This window comes from Ovis aries, chromosome 2 (genome assembly GCF_016772045.2).
Source record: "Ovis aries strain OAR_USU_Benz2616 breed Rambouillet chromosome 2, ARS-UI_Ramb_v3.0, whole genome shotgun sequence".
In the NCBI taxonomy this organism is placed as follows: domain Eukaryota; kingdom Metazoa; phylum Chordata; class Mammalia; order Artiodactyla; family Bovidae; genus Ovis; species Ovis aries.
Genome location: NC_056055.1, coordinates 223,670,497 through 223,680,881, shown reverse-complemented (window position 1 = coordinate 223,680,881; position 10,385 = coordinate 223,670,497). Strand labels below are relative to the sequence as shown.

The 10,385-nt window shown below is 44.0% G+C and overlaps 1 long non-coding RNA gene across 1 annotated transcript; it reads right to left on the bottom strand.

Moving 5' to 3' along the window:
• Positions 1-208: 208 nt before the first annotated feature.
• Positions 209-9,662, bottom strand: LOC121818756 (uncharacterized). Its single transcript, XR_006058851.2, has 2 exons — positions 9,054-9,662; positions 209-377 (listed from the first exon to the last, which is right to left on the bottom strand). It is a non-coding gene; the product is annotated as an uncharacterized LOC121818756 (long non-coding RNA).
• Positions 9,663-10,385: the final 723 nt, after the last annotated feature.

The following is a 10,385-nucleotide window of genomic DNA, read 5'->3' as shown; positions in this document are numbered from 1 at the left end:
TTGCTTTAAAAAAGTTCCAGTTTATGCTAACTCAATATTTTTTAAATTTATTTTTAATTGGAGGATAGTCCTATATATACTGGGGTTCCCTGGTGGCTCAGCCAGTAACGGCTCTGCCTGCAATGTGGGAGACCCTATATATTATTAAAAGTTTTTAGTCATGAAACACTTTTAATTCCAAAGGCTCTTTTAATAATCACAAATCAACATGGTTATTAACATTGCAATATTTAATAGCTAAAATATTTAGTGATTGTAACTTGAAGCTTTACATTGGCATTTTGAGTAAAAATGAGTGAACACCATTTCCAAGGTATTTTATCACAGGGGTCCAGGTAAAAAGCATTTCCATTTCTTCCAGGGCATGGCTTTGATGCCTGAAAAATAAAATAGTTTTGATGTTTGACTTATGTTCCCAATGCAGCCAAAAACGATGTAAATGATCTGCTCTGCATTATTCTGAAGAGAGGTGAATTGTCTCTGAAAATTTTGGTCTTGGGCTCCAGAGTCGCTGTGGAACTGAACTGGGTGTCTTCCCCTCTCTCCACCTCACTCTCTGCAGCTCCCAGGAGAACAAAAGTTACCTGATGGTTTCTACTGGGTTCCAACTGGGTCCCCCCACCCCCACGAGTGGGTGCCCTGCCTGCTCTGGGCTGAAAAGACAACTTTACATCTTAAACATATGATCTTTGGCAATTGAGAAGTGTTCATGAGAGTTGAACACAAATTCAGATACAGCACCAGACAGAAAAGTCTTGACCCTTGAGTGCAGAGTTCCAAACAATAGCAAGGAGAGATAAGAAAGCCTTCTTCAGTGATCAGTGCAGAGAAATAGAGGAAAACAATAGAATGGGAAAGACTAGAGGTCTCTTCAAGAAAATTAGACATACCAAGGGAACATTTCATGCAAAGATGGTCTCAATAAAGGACAGAAATGGTATGGACCTAACAGAAGCAGAAGGTATTAAGAAGAGGTGGCAAGAATACACAGAAGAACTGAACAAAAAAGATCTTCATGATCCAGATAGTCATGATGGTGTGATCACTCACCTAGAGCCAGACATCCTGGAATGTGAAGTCAAGTGGGCCTTAGGAAGCATCACTACAAACAAAGCTAGTGGAGGTGATGGAATTCCAGTTGAGCTATTTCAAATCCTGGAAGATGATGCTGTGAAAATGCTGCATTCAATATGCCAGCACATTTGGAAAACTCAGCAGTGGCCACAGGACTGGAAAAGGTCAGTTTTCATTCCAATCCCAAAGAAAGGCAATGCTAAAGAATGCTCAAACTACCTCACAACTGCACTTATCTCACATGCTAGTCAAGTAATGATCAAAATTCTCCAAGCCAGGCTTCAGCATACGCAAACTTTGAACTTCCAGAAATTCAAGCTGCTTTTAGAAAAGGCAGAAGAAGCGGAGATCAAATTGCCAACATCCACTGGATCATGGAAAAAGCAAGAGAATTCCAGAAAACATCTATTTCTGCTTTATTGACTATGCCAAAGCCTTTGACTGTGTGGATCACAATAAACTGTGGAAAATTCTTCAAGAGATGGGAATACCAGACCACCTGACTGCCTCTTGAGAAACCTATATGGAGGTCAGGAAGCAACAGTTAGAACTGGACATGGAACAACAGACTGGTTCCAAATAGGAAAACGAGTACATCAAGGCTGTATATTGTCACCCTACTTATTTAACTTCTATGCAGAGTACATCATGAGAAACGCTGGGCTGGAGGAAGCACAAGCTGGAATCTAGATTGCCAGGAGACATATCAATCACCTCAGATATGCAGATGACACCACCCTTACGGCAGAAAGTGAAGAAGAATTAAAAAGCCTCTTGATGAAAGTGAAAGAGGAGAGCGAACATGTTGGCTTAAAGCTCAACATTCAGAAAATGAAGATCATGGCATCCGGTCCCATCACTTCATGGAAAATAGATGGGGAAACAGTGGAAACAGTGTCAGACTTTCTTTTTCTGGGCTCCAAAATCACTGCAGATGGTGATTGCAGCCATGAAATTAAAAGATGCTTACTCCTTGGAAGGAAAGTTATGACCAACCTACACAGCATATTAAAAAGCAGAGACATTACTTTGCCAACAAAGGTCCATCTAGTCAAGGCTATGGTTTTTCCAGTGGTCATGTATGGATGTGAGAGTTGGACTATAAAGAAAGCTAAGTGCAGAAGAATTGATGCTTTTGAACTGTGGTGTTGGAGAAGACTCTTGAGAGTCCCTTGGACTGCAAGGAGATCCAACCAGTCCATCCAAAAGGAAATCAGTCCTGGGGTGTTCACTGGAAGGACTGATGTTGAAGCTTAAACTCCAATACTTTGGCCACCTGATTCGAAAAGCTGACTCAATTGAAAAGACGCTGATGCTGGGAAAGATTGAGTGCAGGAGGAGAAGGGGACAGCAGAGAATGAGATAGTTGGATGGCGTCACCGACTCAGTGAACATGAGTTTGGGTAAACTCCGGGAGCTAGTGATGGACAGGAAGGCCTGATGTGCTGCAGTTCATGGGGTGGCAAAGAGTCAGACACAGCTGAGCTCCTGAACTGAACTGAACTCAAAACTCCCATCCTTTCTCTCTTTTTAAAAAAACTATTTACTTTGTATTGGCATATAGCCATTTAATAATGTTGAGATAGTTTCAAGTGGACAGAAAACAGACTCAATTCAGTTCAGTTCAGTTTAGTTGCTCAGTCGTGTCTGACTCTTTGCGACCCCATGAATTGCAGCACGCCAGGCCTCCCTGTCCATCACCATCACCCAGAGTTCACTCAGACTCACGTCCATCGAGTCCATGATGCCATCCAGCCATCTCATCCTCAATCGTCCCCTTCTCCTCCTGCCCCCAATCCCTCCCAGCATCAGAGTCTTTTCTAATGAGTCCACTCTTCCCAGGAGGTAGCCAAAGTATGGGAGCTTCAGCGTTAGCATCATTGCTTCCAAAGAAATCCCAGGGTTGATCTCCTTCAGAATGGACTGGTTGGATCTCCTTGAAGTCCAAGGGACTCTCAAGAGTCTTCTCCAACACCACAGTTCAAAAGCATCAATTCTTTGGCGCTCAGCCTTCTTCACAGTCCAACTCTCACATCCATACATGACCACAGGAAAAACCATAGCCTTGACTAGGCGGACCTTAGTCAGCAAAGTAATGTCTCTGCTTTTGAATATACTATCTAGGTTGGTCTAACTAACTTTTCTTCCAAGGAGTAAGCATCTTTTAATTTCATGGCTGCAGTCACCATCTGCAGTGATTTTGGAGGCCCCAAAAATAAAGTCTGACACTGTTTCTACTGTTTCCCCATCTATTTCCCATGAAGTGATGGGACTGGATGCCATGATCTTCATTTTCTGAATGTTGAGCTTTAAGCCAATTTTTTCACTCTCCTCTTTCACTTTCATCAAGAGGCTTTTAGCTCCTCTTCACTTTCTGCCATAAGGGTGGTGTTATCTGCATATCTGAAGTTATTGATATTTCTCCCAGCAATCTTGATTCCAGCTTGTGTTTCTTCCAGTCCCGCGCTTCTCATGATGTACTCTGCATAGAAGTTAAATAAGCAGGGTGACAATATACAGCCTTGACGTACTCCTTTTCCGATTTGGAACCAGTCTATTGTTCCACGTCCAGTTCTAACTGTTGCTTCCTGATCTGCATACAGATTTCTCAAGAGGCAGTTTAGGTGGTCTGGTATTCCCATCTCTTTCAGAATTTTCCACAGTTTGTTGTGATCCACACAGTCAAAGGCTTTGGCATAGTCAATAAAACAGAAATAGATGTTTTTCTGGAACTCTCTTGCTTTGTCCATGATCCAGCGGATGTTGGCAATTTGATTTCTGGTTCCTCTGCCTTTTCTAAAACCAGCTTGAACATCAGGGAATTCATGGTTCACATATTGCTGAAGCCTGGCTTGGAGAATTTTGAGCATTACTTTACTAGCATGTGAGATGAGTGCAATTGTATAGTAGTTTGAGCATTCTATGGCATTGCCTTTCTTTGGAATTGGAATGAAAACTGACCTTTTCCAGTCCTGTGGCCACTCCTGAGCTTTCCAAATTTGCTGGCATATTGAGCGCAGCACTTTCACAGCATTATCTTTCAGGATTTGAAACAGCTCAACTGGAATTCCATCACCTCCACTAGCTTTGTTCTTAGTGATGCTTTCTAAGGCCCACTTGACTTCACATTCCAAGATGTCTGGCTCTAGATTAGTGATCACATCATCATGATTATCTGGGTCATGAAGATCTTTTTGTACAGTTCTTCTGTGTATTCTTGCCACCTCTTCTTAATATCTTCTGCTTCTGTTAGGTCCATACCATTTCTGTCCTTTATCGAGCCCATCTTTGCATGAAATGTTCCCTTGGTATCTCTAATTTTCTTGAAGAGATCTCTAGTCTTTTCCATTCTGTTGTTTTCCTCTATTTCTTTGCATTGATCTCTGAAGAAGGCTTTCTTATCTCTTCTTGCTATTCTTTGGAACTCTGCATTCAGATGCTTATATCTTTCCTTTTCTCCTTTGCTTTTTGCCTCTTTTCTTTTCACAGCTATTTGTAAGGCCTCCCCAGATAACCATTTTGCTTTTTTGCATTTCTTTTCCATGGGGATGGTCTTGATTCCTGTCTCCTGTACAATGTCACAAACTTCATTCCATAGTTCATCAGGCACTCTATCTATCAGATCTAGACCCTTAAATCTATTTCTCACTTCCACTGTATAATCATAAGGGATTTGATTGAGGTCATACCTGAATGGTCTAGTGGTTTTCCCTACTTTCTTTAATTTAAGTCTGAATTTGGCAATAAGGAGTTCATGATCTGAGCCACAGTCAGCTCCTGGTCTTGTTTTTGTTGACTGTGTAGAGCTTCTCCATCTTTGGCTGCAAAGAATATAATCAATCTGATTTCTGTGTTGACCATCTGGTGATGTCCATGTGTAGAGTCTTCTCTTGTGTTGTTGGAAGAGGGTGTTTGCTATGACCAGTGCATTTTCTTGGCAAAACTCTATTAGTCTTTGCCCTGCTTCATTCCACTTTCCAAGGCCAAATTTGCCTGTTACTCCAGGTGTTTCTTGACTTCCTACTTTTGCATTCCAGTCCCCAGCTATACATATACCTGTATCCATTCTCTCCCAAACTTCCCTCCCATCCAGGTTGCCATATAACATTGAGTGGAGCTCACTGTACTATACAGTAGAACCTTGTTGGTTTCCCATTTTAAATACAGCAGTGTGTACATGTCAATCTCAAAATCCCTAACTGACACTTCTCCCTGTCGTTCCCCCTGGCAACCATAAGTTCTTCTCCAAATCTATGAGTCTGTTTCTGTTTTGTAAATAAATTCATTTGTATCATTTCTATTTAGATTCTGCAGTAAAGGCTGTCATATGGTATTTCTCTGTTTGACTTACTTCATTCAGTACGACAATCTCTAGGTCCATCCATGTTGCTGCAAATGGCATTATTTCATTCTTTTAATGGCTGAGTAATAATCCCCATCCTATCTTTCTTGTCTTTTTCTGCCTCAGCAATTCTGAAGGTCTTTTCCTGTGTCTTGGTTTCTCACCCTTTCTGAACAGTCAAGACCTGAGCTCTGTGGCTCACTTTCCCCATCAGGTGTCAAGGGCTAGCAAGAAATAGTATCAAAGCCTTGACATCTAAAGATGAAATCTCCAACAAAGTTCCCTGGGACCTTTAGGAAGCCCATCGCCTGATGTTTCAGGTCACTGTATTTCAGGTGATGGTGAAGTTTGGAGCATTTTTTTCTGATGAAAGTGGATATTTCATGAGAGCTTAGGTTATTTAATATCACCAACTTCTTGACTTGGTGGTAGCATTTTTGATTCCTGACACCTTGTTTCATTTAATTATTTTTGAAATATTACCTCTAAAGACAGCTACAATCCCTAGATTCAAATCTCGTTAAATCATGTAGGGATACAAGAGTTAAGGGGCTTCCCTGGTAGCTCAGCTAGTAAAGAATCTAACTGTAATGCAGGAGACCCCACTTCTATTCCTGGGTTGGGAAGATCCTCTAGAGAAGGGATAGGCTACCCACTCCAGTATTCATGGGCTTCGCTGGTGGCTCAGACAGTCAAGAATCTGTCCCACAGTGCAGAAGACCTTGGTTTGATCCCTGAGTTGGGAAGGTCCCCTGGAGGAGGGGATGGCAACCCACTCCAGTATTCTGGAGAATCCCTATGGACAGAGGAGCCTTGCAGGCTACAGTCCATGGGGTTTCAAAGAGTTGGACACAACTGAGTGACCTAGCACAGCAGTCAAGTGTGAGCTGTAATAAATCAACAGTGAAAGAAAAGGAGACACTTAGAATTTATTTCCATACCTACTCCAGGAGTTGGTGAAATAAAGCCTCCTCCCCTCATGGGGAGCAAAAGATAAATCACAGAGTTTGGTTTCCTCGTGGAAGAGAAGGTTCAAGCTGAACAAATGATTGCTCATTTAGTAAATATTAATCCTTACTAATGAGATATTATTTGAAAGTAATAATAGTTACTGACCACTAGCTGAATACCATACAATCTGCTCTATAAATTTTTTTCAATTTTCAGAAGCATCATGTAACTATCTCCAGTTCACAGATAAGAAAACCATATCTCAGAGAGGTTAAAGTAACTTACCCAGAGACACACAGCTAGTAAAAGAGCTGTTAGAATGCCAAAGTAAGGATTTCAGTCTTGGAAATCCTGGTTCTGGCAATGACAGGAAGTCACTGGAGCACTGTTGGAAGCTCCATTTTATAGTAAACGGACTGAAGTCCAGGAAAGTCCAGCTACACTAGCTAGATACTCTGGCGGAGCATCTAGTAAAAGGCAGAGTGTATTTCTATTCTCATTCTGACCTTTTCTCTAGCCTTCCATGCACTTTCTTTCTTGTTGCTCATTTGTCCAAAGGTCTTGTTACATTGGTAAAACTGGCCATACACTTAGAGATAGATATTCTAAGAGACCTGGTATTATTTTAAAATGTCTTTACACATTAAAGATACTTTTGAAATTCAACCTTCATTCAAATAAGCGTTTAAAATGTACTTTGAACCTCAAATTTCTATGCTAGGCAATAAAAAAAGAGAAATTTTATCAAAAATTCAAATTATTGAATTATTATTTTCATTAAGCTTATAAGACTATATATTTTGACATATTTCTTATTGGATTCAAAGTATTCTCAACTTCTTACAGCAGTTAGGAGGCTAGTTGTACTCGAGGCAAGCCAATTTATATTAAAAGCAGGTGATTCTAGGTGCTTTTGATGTAGTATTCTATTGTATGCTTGTGACTCCATTGAGTGATTTATTTTAAGTACTCTCAAGTGTCTGAAAACTCCAAGGTGTTTTCTAATAAAGTAGAGGGTTTGCATAGAAGGTGGATGGACCAACACCATTTGGTCCATTGATGGACTAAGACCCTATCATTTTTCACTGTTGCCCTGTTTTTTGTTTTTTGTTTTTTGTTTTTTTTTTTAAGGAAGATTGGTGTCTATTAGATTAGGACAATTTTCCTTTAGGTTGTCACAAGAGTAATTTGGAAGATCTCCTGGAGAAGGAAATGGCTACCCACTTCAGTATTCCTATCTGGAGAATTCCATGGACAGAGGAGCCTGGTGGGCTACTGTAGTCCATGCGGTCCCAAAGAGTAAGACACAACAGAGTGACTAACATTTCTTTTTCCTTTTATTTTTAAATTCTACTACAACTTTTTAATGGAAAACACTGAATAAACATAAGCATAGAAAGGATAGTGTTATGACTTCACAAGTCCCGTTATTCAGCACTTAAAAATACACCAAATTTTCCAATACTGTTTTATCTGTTTATTCCCTTATACCTTTTCTTTCTTTTCCATTTTTTTTTAAATTGGAATGTTTCTAGAGAAAGCCAAGCTATCATATACTTTTATCCTAAATACTTCAGTATGCAACAGCTCATTTCTGATCTTCAGCCCAGAAATGTTTTAAAGAGAAAGTTATAGTTCAGTTTTTCCGAGTTAGCATTTCCTGTCTCTTGGGTTTCCAGATTATTGGGCTGCTTTGGGTCTTGAAAAGGGAAATGGGAAGAAAAAAGGGGACCGAAGTCACTGAATGTCCTCTAGCAAATGAAGCCTTGCTTTCAGGCAGCTGTAGCCAGGAACATTTTAAAATTCAGTGTGCATATAGGGTAGGGGGGAAGGGTTGGTTCAAGTCTTAGAAATGTTACTGTTTTTAAGAAGGCAGGCAGTCAATTTCCCATTTCAACTACCCATATATGCAAAAATCAAATCTTGCAGAGAGGCAACTAGCAACTATTGTTTCAAAAACGTTTTAGAAAGAATTCAGATTGCTCCTTTTATCTGCTGCATCTGTGTATAGAATGACAGGGATCAATATTCATCTCCTTTTCCTAGAAACTCAGGGCATGAAAGAACCTAGAAATGCATTCCTTTAAAGGGCTTCGTATAGTTGTTAAATAATTTATACACACACACACGTATATCCCAAGTGTGCATTTCTTTGCCCCCTTTTACTTGTGTAAAATCAGTAGCTACAAAGACTGAAATCCACTTCCTCAGACTGTGACATTTCAGCAGGTCTTTCACGGAGAAATCAAAACCTCTGCAGCCGCACGAGCTGTCCCTCCAAGCCACCAGGCTCACACAGCTACTGCCCAGCGCCTCACCCAGCAGCGCTCAAGTAAAAGTTGCTCATATTATTCCGGGTCTAAATTTTCACAAGGGGAGGAGACACGATGTGCTCCAGAAGCCGATGATCTGAAACCGTGGACGAGATCTCCTCTCTCCTGCACCTTGCCTTACACCCTTCCCGCTTTATCTAGGATTTTTCAGGGATAGCAGCTATTCAGGTTACCCCTGGGATACTGACTAGGAGTTTCTCCTTGAAACGCTTTCTGATTTCGTCTTCTGCCATCCAGCTGGCGAGAAGTGCGACAGGATTCCCGGGTCCTCTCTACGGCCTCCCGTCACAGCTCCACAAGTGTGGCCCGGGGGCTCGGGACAGGGAAGGGTGGGTGAAAAGATACCGACATACCTACTCTCGGCGGGCTGCGTGGTGCTGTCTTTGTCCGCTTGCCCTTCCGGGGGCGGGAGTAGGGGGGCTGCCGCGCATTTCCTGTAGTGGCCGGCAGGTGGCGCGGTTGGTTCACGATCAGCCGCCACCCGAGAGGGGAAAGGCGCTTCCACCCCCCGGCGGTCGCCCTCCCGCTGGGACCCAGGCTCGGGAGGAAAACCCGGCCTCACCCCACAGAGAGTCAGAGGAGGGGCAGTTGGGAGGAAGGAAGAGGGGAGAAGTCGTCAGGAGTCGGGGCGTCTTCCAACGTCCGGAGAGTTGCGTCGGGGGCCGGGCACCAGGCCGCCTGCTGCGTTGCGGTCTCTGGGCAGCGCTCGGTTTTCTGAGCCCGCGGCCGGGGCATCGCGGGACAAACCTGGGCCCAGTGCTGCCGGCTCCCCTAGAAGGGCCACAGGGACACTCGAACACTCCAGCAGGGGCGGCTGCGCGGATTTCTGCGAGTCCTGTCGCCCACACCGTCTTCCTGGAGGCGGCAAGAAGTGTCCGGACCAGCGCAGGGGAAGCGACCCCGAGCGCCGAGCCGCAGCCGGGGCTCGGGCCAGCTCCTGAGCTCGGGTGGGCGGCCCGTCTGCACTACAGTTGGTCCCTGCACTCCCTCATCAGCTCTTCGCTTCAACCCTTTGCTCCCCGGACTTGCTAGGCCCGGCTCCAGGGACTCCCCACCGGGAAGCACGCAGTCGGTTCCCGGCAGTCAAGGCCACCTCCGGGCGTCTTGCCGGGGTGGGGAGTCCTGTCCGGAGCCGGGGCGGGGGCAGGGGGGGAACCTCTACGGCTGAGTGCGGAGATGCTTCCCCAGGGGATTTCTCCGTTGCTACGAAGTCTTTCGTTCAGCCCCCGGAGACAGGGACAGAGCCTTGCTTCTGGCCGAGCGCCGCACTCGACGTTGGGGACTGATTAGGTCCAGCTTTCCAGGCAACTAGGAGCCTGGGATAAAGGAATAACCCAGTACCAAAACTCTCGCCAAAGAGCATTTCTTATGGAGATGCTCCCCAAAGGCACGAAACAGGGCAAGGTAGCAGAGTGGCGGGGGTGGCCGCGCACAGGAGTGACTGAGCAGTCCTAGTCGGGGAGCGCGGGACGCGAACACTTCAACCCTCAGAAAAAAGCAACAGTAAAGAGGCAGGTCAACTTGATACTTTTTTTCAATGGCAATAAAAGAGCGTTTTCCTCCATCTCAAACCGCCCGAGGAGGGACACCGGGTGCCCAACCTTTCTTCGGACCTCCCCCCCCCACAACCAATTCAGAGTCTCTCAAAGCTCCTTCCGCCGCTCAGGGGCTGGAACCCTGAGAGG